Below are 12,507 nucleotides of genomic sequence, written 5' to 3'. Positions count from 1 at the left end.
GACTACTGGGTATCCCCCAGTATTGATGTACCCTCATTTATTTGACCATTGTTGTATTAATAAAGAGTAAATTGTTTCTATTTCCTCCTCTTACGAAAAATAGTGCCCTCATGAGTTCCAAAGCAGATATTATCAGACTCATTTTGCAGATGAAGAAATAGAGAAAAATTAATTGCCTTGTCCAAGGTCTTCCAATGGCAGAAGTAGGACTCCAGTGGAGTCCCATCTGTCTCAAAGACAAAAAAAAAAGTTCCTTTCTTCTCATTATGTTATTCTAATAATTGCAACAGGGGAAGTGCTGGATGAGGTGGCGATGACTGGTTTACCCCCAAATCTGGCTCTGGATAAGACCTTGGGGTCACCTGAGGAAGTGATAGTTGAACAGAATCTCAGAGTTTTCTGAGAGGGAGGGCAGTGTTGTAGAAAGAGGTGTTGGCTTATTGCAAGCCAGTCAATCACACTTACTGGGCACCTACTAGAAGAATCTTACAGTACGTTCTTGGAAGATTCCTGGAAAGAAGACAAGCTATTTGCACATGAGGACTTCACAACATGTACGAGTGTGTGTGTTCATATATCTATCTCAAAAATACTAGAGTAATAAGCTAGTCAGCACAGTATAAATAAATACCTACCTTATTTGGCAGCCTAAGAGAGCCTGGAAACGAGTGGGCGATGGGGTCCTGTCTATGTGGCAAGCAAAGAATTTTGCCCTCTTAATAGCTCAGTCTCTTCCTCTTAAACGAAGAAAGTAATATCTAGTCCCTGCCCACTTGACAGGATGTTGCAAGGCTTGGTTAATTTCTGTAAATGTTTTGAGCTCCTCCGAGGTGTGTGTTCTGTAAATAGGAGGTATTAATAGCAGCCGTCAGAACAGAAACAAAACTGAATTGAGCTGCAGTCATTTTCTGGGAAAGAAATACAAACATCCATAAAGCACGAAGCCCAAACCGGAGCCATCACATTGGCCCTTCTATAAAAGGCAGCCTGGGTCTCATACAGGACATGGTGACAGCTCAGTCCCTAATCTCGAGTGGGAAAATTCAGGAGACTAGCTGGATTTTCTAACATTTAATTTCCCAGCTGATTACTATGATTAAGAGCCCATCTGGCACAGCCCATTTGTGAGTCTGCGTGTGCAGGGAAGTGGGAACCTAGTAAAGGCAGAGATCTATTAGGAAGAAAAAGAAAATGCACAACGGAGACAGTGCCATTTTGGAGCCCTCTGCTAAGATGTTTAAATAGGAATGTTGTCGTATTAGCATTAGTGAGGCCAGTTGGCCATATGCTGTAAGAAAGGCAGTTAGTGTTTCTCTTTCTCAGGGCTTTCATGTTAGCTTAGTGAGGATCTGGTGATGCCTTTGTCTGCCATGGATCTAGAGGGGCTGTGAACTACTGAGAGGAAAATTCAGCTCTGGGTTGCAGTAGCAGCATAGCAACATCTCTACCTGCACACTCTGTCATGATGAGCAATTGCTGGAGAGAAAAACACACAATTGTACTCCTGCTCATGGATGGCGGTGGTAATTTAGCCTGGGGGTGCCCTAAATCTTGTGATCCACTTGCTTTTATCCCCTACAAAGAAACTCTGAGCCAGGGGTGGAGGAAGCTATACGTTAGCTCTCGTATCTTCATGGTTCTCAGTATAACAGCAGCTCCCAAATTCACCCACAGGCGGTCCGATCTCATAATCACTAATAGAACTTACAGATGTGCAGAAACTCAGGTTATGATGCTCAACTGAACTCCCGGATGGAGTTTCTCATAATTTTCTGTTACTCGGGGGATCTTACAAAAACCTGTTCCAGACAGAGTTTTTATTGTACTTTATTTCTAATCTCTAACTAGGCTTCCCCTTGGAGGTCTAGCCTCTAAGTCTCCTTGCAAATTCCTCCTGTGGAGGTAGAGAGGCTCCTGTCTCCTGTGGTCACCACTTCTGCTAAGGGCTGCAGGTTCACAAGGAAAACTCATCAGCGACTTGATCTTAATCCCTGGCTGCATGCACACAGGTCACTGAAAAACATCTGGCAGCCCTGACCCTCCATGTCCATTTACCAAATGCATTGAAAGTGGGGCGGAGCTGGAGAATGCATTTGTTGCCCTCCCTGGTGACAGAGGGGTGGACTAGGTGATATTCTAACTTGAGCAAAACTTGTGAGTCTTATCTGTTTTGCTCAGTTACAACAGGACTGGTGACCGTCTATTCCCTGACGGCATGGTGTCCACCTTTACAACACCACAGTGCTCACTTTCTTAGGGCCCAGCCTAGCAAAGTGTCCCCTGACTCATCCTGGAAACATGGAAATAAGGTTGGCTACCCCACAGGTTGGAATCAGTACCTAATTGTCCATTGGAGAGCCCACCCTGTCTCTTTTGGAAGGGTCCTTCATATGAGTGAAAGACTCTGTCGTGGTCCTCTTAGCACATGTGTGCCTTAGCATGGAGTTTTATACCTCTCTGTGCCTGAAGAGGAACTTTTCCTTGGATTACTTTGCACCACAGCCAGAAGTTTGGCCTCCTGCTAGGACTGCAATCCATAGTGAACCCATGAATGTACAGTGAGACCTCATTTATTGGGGTTTTCTCTGGGACTAAGGTCCTCTGGTCCCTTTGTTGCAATAGAGTGTCCTAAATAAAGGCAAGTTGGCTGATTTTATGTGCTGCCCAGCCAGAGTGGTCTAGTGTCCTAGCAAGAGGGAGCCTGGCAGTATCAATGATATAAAGTGGGAAGCATCCATAGCTGATTACAGTGTCCTCTCCTTGCTCCTGCCTCCCCCCACCCATTACCAGGAGCCTTCTAAGCTTCTCAGGAGACATGGATGTGTAGATCTGGTCCAGTTGCATTGCTTTGGGAGAGGTCATTGTTGTAAAATCTATGTCTTACATAGATTTTAAAGAGAACCGAGAGAGCTAGGATTAATGGATTTGGAGGTTCCAGCTATACAGAAATTTCTTGTTTTCATGATATTTTTGCTTTCAAAAGAAACTTAGCTGTCAGTAGGCACACATCTCCCAGAGATGGGAAACAGGGGTTATGAATTGTTTTGCTAGTTTTCTATTCTTTGCTCCAACAACATACAGTATACTCAAAAGTTCATATGAATAACTTTTATCTTCCATGAAGAAAGACTTTCTTCATGGAAGATAAAAATAAACCTGAACTTCTTTATTAGGTAGGATTTCTAGAGATGATATAATAATAAAAATAATTTTGAGACATCCAGAAATGTATCACATCAGAGGCTGCTTAGTAGCTTATCCCCACTGTCATTAGAAAGACAAAGTCAGTGATAAAAGAAAAATTTAGGATCTAGAATTAAAGTCATCATACTTCAGTGATACATGCCTACCCATGTTTATAGCAGCACAATTCACAATAGCCAAACTATGAAACCATTTTAGGTGTCCATAAATAGACAAATGAATACAGAAAATGTGGTACATATATACTATGGGGTTTTATTTAGCTAAAGAAAAATGAAATTATGTCATTTGCAGGAAAATGAATGAAAATTGAGACCATCATTTTAAGCAAAATAAGTCAAACTCAGAAGGTCAAGGGTTGTATTTTTTTCTCTCACATGTGGAAACAAGAAGAGAGAGAGGAAAAAGAAAGAGGGTGTCAGGGATCTTATGACAATCAAAGGGAGACCAGCAGAGGAAAAGGACCAGGAGACGGCGGAGAGGAGGAAGGGGGAAGTGCAGGCCAAATTATATTGATGCGTTATGTACATGTATGAATTTGTAACAACAAATCCCATCATTATGTACAACTAGAATGTACCAATAAAAATGGGAAAAGAAAAAAAACTATTTAGGATCTGTGAGGAATGGTAAATACTTGGTAATACATGTCCTTATCAATCTCCTTCCCCTGTGGCAGAAATAACTTACTAAGTGCTCATAAAACTCCTTCTGTTGAGATCAGACACAATTTCGAAATCCTTCTGGGTTGATATTCCAGGAACTCTGTATTAATATATCAGAGCTGGCTTAAGTGACTTAATTCGAAAAAAAATAAATAAAAAGGTAGCATCAGAGTTCTTTATGGCATAATTAAGATGTTTCGTGAAGAAGTTTTTTACTCTATGTTTTTTTCCAGCCAGTTTTGTTTATAAATCATGTAGATGGGATTCAAGACTTGACTTTCCATATACCCCACCCATCCTTGTCTCCTACACTAAAAAGACCACACCATAATAAATGGGAAATATGATCCTGCCCTTATGAGCCATCCATGAGGTGATGTCTGGTTTATACTAAATGTCAGAAATAAATAATTTATATGAAATGAACAGACAGAGGTGATATTAGGGATTAATTCTACCCCAAATACCATCTTAACCACTTGAATGCCCCCAAAGAACTCTAGTAATTTTAAAATTATCTGTTAATAACCACTTGACTTATGGATACATAGCAAACAAGTAAAAATATTACATAGGACACTTTGAACTCTTCAGATTTTGAATTTGCTCTCTCCTCAGTCCTGTAGAAGTTCAGACAGCACTAAGAATTGATAGATGGATTCCAGTCTGAGTCTAGATAGGCTAACCCACTTTGCAGAGTTGTGACACTCTGATTTGTTATCTTTCACTCATTATCAGAATCATACAAATGAACAATTGGATTGACTTGACAAGAATATGCTGCTGGAGACTGATCTCAACTTTAGTTGATCTCTGACACAACTCCTCAGGGTACCTATTTGGTCGTTTAGTTGGTGGAATGACCCACAATGGCAGCTGCTGTAGTACTGGTGGCTGGTATAACCTAGGGTTACAAGTGATACAACATGGTTGAATGACAAGTGAGGCAGAGTGGGAGAAGGGGCACCTCCAAATTCCTTTGGCCAGACCTAGGACCCTTTCACTAGCTTAGGGAAGTGAGAGGAATCTGAACTTCGATGCTGCCATCACAATAATAGCTGAGATTTGGAAAGACACTGATCATTGCTCTATACCAACTCTGCACAACATGGAGTGAAAATACCCACTGGATTTAGGATACAATTGGTGAATGACATGTAAGGCATTTTATAATCTGAAGTATTAGCTCATAAAGGATGGAGAGGTAGAACCTTCTGGATCTTACTATGCATACAGAGCATAAGACTGAATCTCAGGGTGGAATAAAGCAAAGTCAGTTTATAAGATGTATAAAAGGTGTGGTCTTTGACCTCAAAGCTAGAGGTGAGAAATTTAGATGACAAGCATTCAGGCCTGTTTATAAGTCTTCACATACATACAAATATGTACTTCTACCATGTTGAAAATAAAAGGGATGGTACTTTATTCTTTGAGACATATCTGGGCAGCATTTTAGTTTGCCAGTCACTGTTAATATGGCTAATTTTCTTTCCACATCTTAAAGAACAGGCTTCCTTAAAGATTTTTCAATATAATGTGAAAACTATATTTTAAAATCTGGAATGCATCTGAATGAATTCATCCTTCATGCCTCTGATGCATCTTCCTTATAGCTAGCTAGCCTTGCCATGTCGATTGCTTGATTACTAATATCATTCCTTTTTTTCCACAAAGGATTTTCAGGATTGGAGGGAGGACAGGTATTGGTATAATGAAAGGTATTTCATATGATTTCTGTGCTTTGGAGAATTTGAGGAAACTAACCTGTAAGGAAAAGCATTTGGGGGGGCAATCTAGATGGGAAGGGGAACTCCGTTTTAGCACTAGTGGTTACACTGATCCTGTAAATTAATTTTTTCTCTCACGATGTTATAGGATCATGCAGTGTCCTAACAAATGTATCTTCATATTAGGGTGAGACAATCCTTCAACCCCACCAGACAGGACAATTGGAAACTGTGCAGAGTTCAGGCTATTGCAGTTTTTGGGACAAATGAAAAAATGCAGGTGTTCCTCCCCATACCCCAGGCTGTCAGGCCCTGTCACCTGTTGGGTGGGTCCACCCTGCTCATCTCTGGTCAGGTTCCTTTTTCATTTTGGTGGAGTCCTGATGTCTCTAAGGATATGCTCTGAGGGAAAAGGTCATAAAGAACTCCAAGGATCCCCCCCTTCCCTAAAATCAAGGTCTCAGTTTCATGGAGCCCCATGTGCAAAGGGTGTGCCAGAAGAGGTAGTTGCAGGACTCTGTGAATGGCAGGAGCAAAGCCTCCATTTTGCTAGTTTAAGAGCTGCCTGGCGGCCTTATTTCAACTGAGGCAGCACAGCTTGCTTTAGCCTTGACGTGTGAAAACCAAATAAAGGTTGGCAGAGCGAAGAGATGGAAGCGGCAAGCCTTCTTGGAGCATGAAGAAACACACCGCAGAAACTTCTCCTATTCCTTTATCAGTAGGCTGTGCCGTGGCCACCCCTCCAAGAATGGCAGCCTCATTAGTGGGTTTAGTGGGGTTGCCCCTCAGTGGAGCTTTTCTGTTATGCCTGGTGGACAAATGTTCTGAACTTCCCTAATTTTGGATGGGATGGCACAGATTCCCACCCTTCAACTACTTTGGTTTCTGTTTGACTGATGTCACCATCATGGTGAGGCAGGGCCACTCTCATGCACTTGTACATGTACATGCAAATTCACGTACATGCAAACACACATGCACACAGGAAAACACACCCAGCACACACAAATGTGCATGAGTGTAAATGCACAAAAATACATACATATTGTGAATACACATAAAAGGACACACCTGTACACAGACAGACGTGCACAGAACCACATTCAAACACGTAGGCACACCTGAACACACATAAAAACACAGAAATTCCCACAAACACATACACATACATACACAGATAAAACTTTGGCACCCGTGGTTTATCCCAGCACCCTGAACAATGATTTGGGCTTTTTGTCGTCTACTTTCTCTCTGTTCTGGGGAAAATTGTAGAAATTCTAATACAGGAGGCTGTGAAAAGAAAATATTGGCTTCTACAGTACAAACATCTCTGGGTGGAAAGAAAATGTTAATTTCCCCGTAAGTCAAATGTTGACATGCATCAGCTGCTACTGAAGATGTATCACTGTGGGAGAAGTTCTCTGCTCCCCAGAATGGAGAGCAGTCGGGACTCTCTCCTCTAAAATCCTCTCTGGCTTAGAATTCAAACAGGTTTGAGTTTGAGGTTTTAGGTATTGCCCCAGTTTGTTTTCAAAGAGCTGATCTCAGGGACTCCCTCCTGAGCAGGGGAAAACGGGGGCAGACTTCCACTTTGTGATATGCACTGCTTTCTACAGAAACCTGGGCACCTCCACCGTCATCTGTAACTATTTGGGCTCTGCTTACGTCTGCCAGGGGACACCATTTTAGCAGGACATGTGGGGCCAGGGTGTCGAGGGGCACAGAGAAAGGACAAGGGATCAAGGGGAAATTTCCAGAGCTAGATGCTTTACGTATCCCTTTGCCCACTAGTCCCAAAATACAGTGTCAATATTCTTCTTTGTTCAACACCTATATTTTAAAAATTCCCAATTAAGATTTTCTTACTCTCTCCCCACAACTAGTCTCTCTCTCTCTCTCTCTCTCTCTCTCTCTCTCTCTCTCTCTCACACACACACACACACACACACACCCTTTTAACTTGTTAAGTTTGAAAGATGATGATATCTACAACCAGCGAGCTTTGCCAGTCTGCACGGTTAAGGCCAAGATTAATGCAGAAGGTTGGAGCAGCGTTGCCGCAGAGCTGCGTGCTCAGAATACAAGATGGAGCGCAGGGGGAAAGGCCAGGAAATATGTCTGTGCTTGGAGTTTACACAAGTCTCCTTAGCAACTTGTCTGAATTTATTTTTCCCTTAATGTGTGTGGGTTTCTTCCAAATCCTGAGTGAAATGGGAGTCGAGTCTCTAACAGCCCATCTCCCCTCCACTGGGGTGCAATTGTCGCGTTTGGTGAGGGAGGCTTTCACTTCCTTACCAGCCGGCCCCCTCCACTGAGGTGGCTCAGATCCTGTGCATTGTGACTTTGTGGACTCTTGGTAGCTTTCCAGAAACCCACATCTCCATGGGGGAATGCTAGAGCCTGTTTTTGATGGCCACAGCTGTGCAGATTTCTGCCGCAGCCTCGCTGCTCCTAGTGCCCGCTCCCGTGTGTGGCATATGTGCGAGTGTGCCTGTGTGTACGCCTGTGTGTTATGAAAGAGGGCAGGAACAACGGAGCTCCCTCCTTTTTCTGTCTTGCTTTAGTTCCTTTCTCTCATCATCCTTCCCTCCTCCCGACACTAAAGGCCCTGTAATTCTAATTAGAAGATGAATATAAAGCTATTAGACAAAAACAGACTTTTAACGATTTATGTCACTGGACTTGCTTCAGGGGGAACCACCCTAAGTACTGCAGTGCTTTTCTCTAAAATTGCTTTACCTTCAAACATCCCTAGGGGAGCGTCGATGCTGCCTCATTGGAGCCAACACGGAATATAAATCTTAATATTTCTCTCTTTTGCCCCCTCCCATTTTAGAGTCAGGGGAAAAAAGAAAAGAAGAAACCTAGCCAAAAAATGTTAAGGTTTGATTTTGGCTCTTTCACAAACAGATGTTGCTTGTCATCCTTTGCGGTTGTTAAGCAGGCACCAGATTGGACCAAACAGCAGTGGTGTGTGTGTGTGTGTGTATGTGTGTGTGTGTGTGTGTGTGTGTGTGTGTGTGTGTGTGAAAGTCTCTTTCTTTGTGTTTGTATTTGTGTGTGTGTGTGAGAGAGAGAGAGAGAAAGTCTGTGTGTTTGTGTGTGTGTGTGTGTGTGTGTGTGTGTGTGAAAGTCTCTTTCTTTGTGTTTGTATTTGTGTGTGTGTGTGTGAGAAAGTCTGTGTGTTTGTGTGTGTGTGCACGCATGTGTGTGTGTGTGTGTGTGTGTGTGTGTGTGTGTGTGTTAGGGATGGATGAAGGTGGCTGGCAAGGAAAAAAAAAAAAAGACCCAAAACAAAAATATGGACTCTGGGGAAAGTTGAGAGCAAGAGTAGGTGATGTGGGTTAGTACATTTTCTTTCCAAACTTTGATTTGGCAGAGATTGTTTAAAATCATATTCTATTTGATTGTTCCTTGCTGTTCAACACTTGTTTTCATCGAGTGTGGAAATGAGAAGGCCTGAGAGCCCTAGGTGAGCAAAGCTGGCCACCTAGGGAGAAACGCAGAGAGGGGTTGGCCGCTGTCCTGCTCAGGGAATCTGTGCCTGGGCGGAAGGCAAGGGGCTTTCTGCTGCAGCTGAGCCTAGTTCTTGGGTTTGACGATGGCTTCCTCTTTGTAAGTCTCATTGTGGAGCTTCCAGGCTCTTCTTTACCTTTCTCAGAACAAGAATCCCATTGTTCTACAGTTAAAGGTCTGAGGAAATACGCAATTTATACATTTCGAATCTCTTTCCTTGGGGGATCTAAGTAATCTAATGCTTTATTTCTGTACCCCCGCTTTCCAATCTAATTTTGGTATGCTTTCTCAAGGGCAAAACAGCTTTGGATGAAGAGTGTTAAAGTGGGCTGGTGTGAGGAGGCATTCCTGCAGCGTGGAGTTCACTTATATTAAAGAAATGGCAGACATTTGATTTTAAAAATGATGTGTCTCCTGTTTCTACGTCTGAATCGGGGTCTAAGCAATTTTTTTTTTCATTTTAATCCTCCTTCCCTGCTTTATTAACAATATAATCAGAAAGGAAGTTGTAGATGGGCACCATTGCATTTTTAAAAGGAAGAAAAATTGTCTTCATGAGCAGACTTATTCCTTTCCAAAGCGAAAGTATTCTCCCTGAGCCAGCTGTACACGGAGCAACTTGTTACTGGCAAAGTCTCTTTTTCTTTTGTTTCATTAAGTGTGTCCAAAGCAGATTTACCTCCTGTTTCTCACTCTTTAATGGTTGATCTCTATTACACATCTGTTGTAAGTGAACATTAACTGGGTTTAGATCTTTCAATTAAAAAAAAATCCACTATTCCAATAATCCGAGGGCATCTTTTGTTTGAGACCAATCTCTTACTCTATCATGCTGTTCGTTGTTCATGTCTCTTTTCTTGAGTGGACCTACATATGTTTTCACTTGTCATTTTCCATAAAATATTTATTTCTTTTTTTTAATATGGGAGTGAGTGGTGGGAAGATTATAAATACCAAATTTCTAAAATTCCCTTTATTGAAAGGAACGTGAAACCATGGCTTGGCTTCGCCTTCCTGCCCCTCCTCCCTTCTGGTCAGTTTTTTTTTTTTTTTTCCTCTCTCTGAGTAAAAGAGAATCAATTCAGCCTAAACTAGCTGGCTTTGGTACTGCCTTGCCTCCATGAGAGATGCCCCCAGGAGAGATGCCCCAGTGATCTGGTACCCTTGTGGCAAGGTCACTCAGAAAAGTATGGCGTGTCGAGATGCATGGCCCTAGTGGATTACCTTGGAGTAGCAATTGCTGGATGAGCCCCTCTTGTTGAGATGATAGGATCTTTCGGCAAAAGACAGGGGCTGCAGAGGGTGAAAGAAAAAGACATCTGAAAAACTGCAAAGCAATGGGGGACCAAAAACTAGGTGTCTCTCTGCTTCGTGATGTTGGGTGTCAGGATGAATGTCCAAGAGTAGGTGGAGCACATTGACCCTTTCCTTCCCTCCCTTCTTTCCTTCCTTCCTTCTTTCTCTTTCACATTCCTTTTATCTTACCCTCCTTCCTTTCCTTCCTTCATCGAAAATTGTCCAGTCAAATTGCCCCATCTCTCCAAGACAAAAGAAGTCCACTGAGATTTTCCACAAGACGTACATCTTTAAAAAGAGAAGGAGGGGTGCGGGGCAGAAAATCTTCCTGTTGGTGTAGTTCTGCTGACATCACCATGGATTTGGTGTTCAAGTCCACTGCCCGGCAAAACTCAAATAGATTTTCCCCTTTGCAAGCAGCTGCACAGTGAGTTCAGTTCGCCTCCCATTAGTAAAGGGACAATGAGGGAAAGGCCAACTCCACGTCTAAAACATGGCCCATGAAAGACGTTGGAACAGAAGCCAAGAATCCTGCTGCGGTGGGAAAGGGATAGACTCATGAATCCACCACATTCAGATATCTGCTCCTTTTTAGCATCCTTATCAACAGAGAGAAATAATGACTCCGGAATCATTTTTGAGTCCAAAAGTTAAGGTTGGTGTCGCAAAGATCCTATATCAGGTAATCACGACCTTATTCATTGATTATACCTTTACCATTCTTCTTCACTATTGACACCCTGTTTCTTAATCAGGTTTAGCAAGTGAGCAATTTGGCTTGAGATACTGGAATTCGGGAGTATTCTGAGATTTCACATTCCTATTTGATTATATTTCTGGTAAAATTGTTCTCGGGGTCTGCGGTAGCCAGGGAAATTCCAGGAAAAATGTGAAAGTAACTTATTTGCAGAACCTTTTTATTATGCATAGTTTTAGAAAGCAAGTAAACAAAATGCTTCCCAAGGTTTGTCTAGAAATCCTTTGTTTCAGTTTTTGATGTTACTTTTTACTCTTGTTCTGGCATTACTTCCAATTTAAGTTTGCAAAAAGAATTGGGTGACAAGAAAGAAAGGAGGGAAGAAAGAAGAAGAGAAAAAGCAACCAGAAAACAAGAATCTTGATGCCCCCCCCAATATTTTAAATGTCTTATTTTCCAGATGCGGGTAAATGATTGGAAGACATTGACTTAGCAAGATGGAAGCAGGTTTAAAAATAAAATTCATAAGAAGTTATCTTTTCCAGGTAAGGGTGTTTTCCTGGCATTTCCCCCAAATTTTTCACAGATTTTTGGGACATACTTGAGTGGTTTATTTAGAAAGAACAACTATATTTTAAACATAGTTTTAAAAAATAGCAACCAATTTTATAATTTTCATAGCCGATGAGTGGAGTTGGCATACTATCCAATGGAGTTCGGAACAGTTTTTAAAATTTATTACATAATAGTACTTTCTTCTTTTGACAGTGATTTAGGAAGGACTCATTTGAAATCAGCAGGTACTGTCCTTATACTCTGTGGCTATCTTGGGTATTTGAATTCAAAAGTGAAACGATTAGAGGATTGGCTCTAAAAAGCCTACCAAGTGTTCTGGGTTCTGGAAGAGAGGGCTTATATAAGTTGCAGGATGACAATGTTGATATTGTAACTGTAGTCTAAGTTAGTCCTAAATTGGTAATACTATATGGCACTTTATGGAACTATGCCAGTACGTTCCCAATGAACAGGGCTTAGGCTTAGCTGTTATGATACAGGAAGTTTCCTTTTAGTGTCAACGAAAATATGTGAGCTACTTTAAAACGTTTGATAATATAAATAAATTTTTTTAGTAAATTACCTTGCCTTGCATTTGCCATTGTCTAAAGGCATTAGCTTATATTTTTAACTTATGTATTAGTATTACTAAGAGAGCCCCCACAGAATTTTGCTTAATGAGGCAAGCCAAAATTTCCTCTGAAAAGCATCCTTATTTTCCATCTTAACACAAAGAAGGTCTTTGAAGAAGGTATTCAATTACTATTTCAGGAAAACTATCTATCTAAACATACCCTTACTCTACCCTACTAGGTCAGTATATGATTCAATTTGATCCCTCCTCCTC

General features: G+C 41.7%; 1 long non-coding RNA gene across 2 annotated transcripts in view; it reads left to right on the top strand.

The window, feature by feature from the left end:
- LOC110598453 (uncharacterized) overlaps positions 1 to 12,507 on the top strand; it is a 258,358-nt gene that overhangs the window by 186,917 nt on the left and 58,934 nt on the right. For both annotated transcript variants that reach the window (XR_013437955.1, XR_013437956.1), the window contains one exon: positions 11,566 to 11,650. This is a non-coding gene — a long non-coding RNA (uncharacterized LOC110598453). The remainder of the gene's footprint in view (positions 1 to 11,565; positions 11,651 to 12,507) is intronic.

Source organism: Ictidomys tridecemlineatus, chromosome 4 (assembly GCF_052094955.1).
Source record: "Ictidomys tridecemlineatus isolate mIctTri1 chromosome 4, mIctTri1.hap1, whole genome shotgun sequence".
In the NCBI taxonomy this organism is placed as follows: Eukaryota; Metazoa; Chordata; class Mammalia; order Rodentia; family Sciuridae; genus Ictidomys; species Ictidomys tridecemlineatus.
The sequence above is the reverse complement of the archived record's forward strand: the minus strand, read 5'-3'. Positions and strand labels throughout refer to the sequence as shown.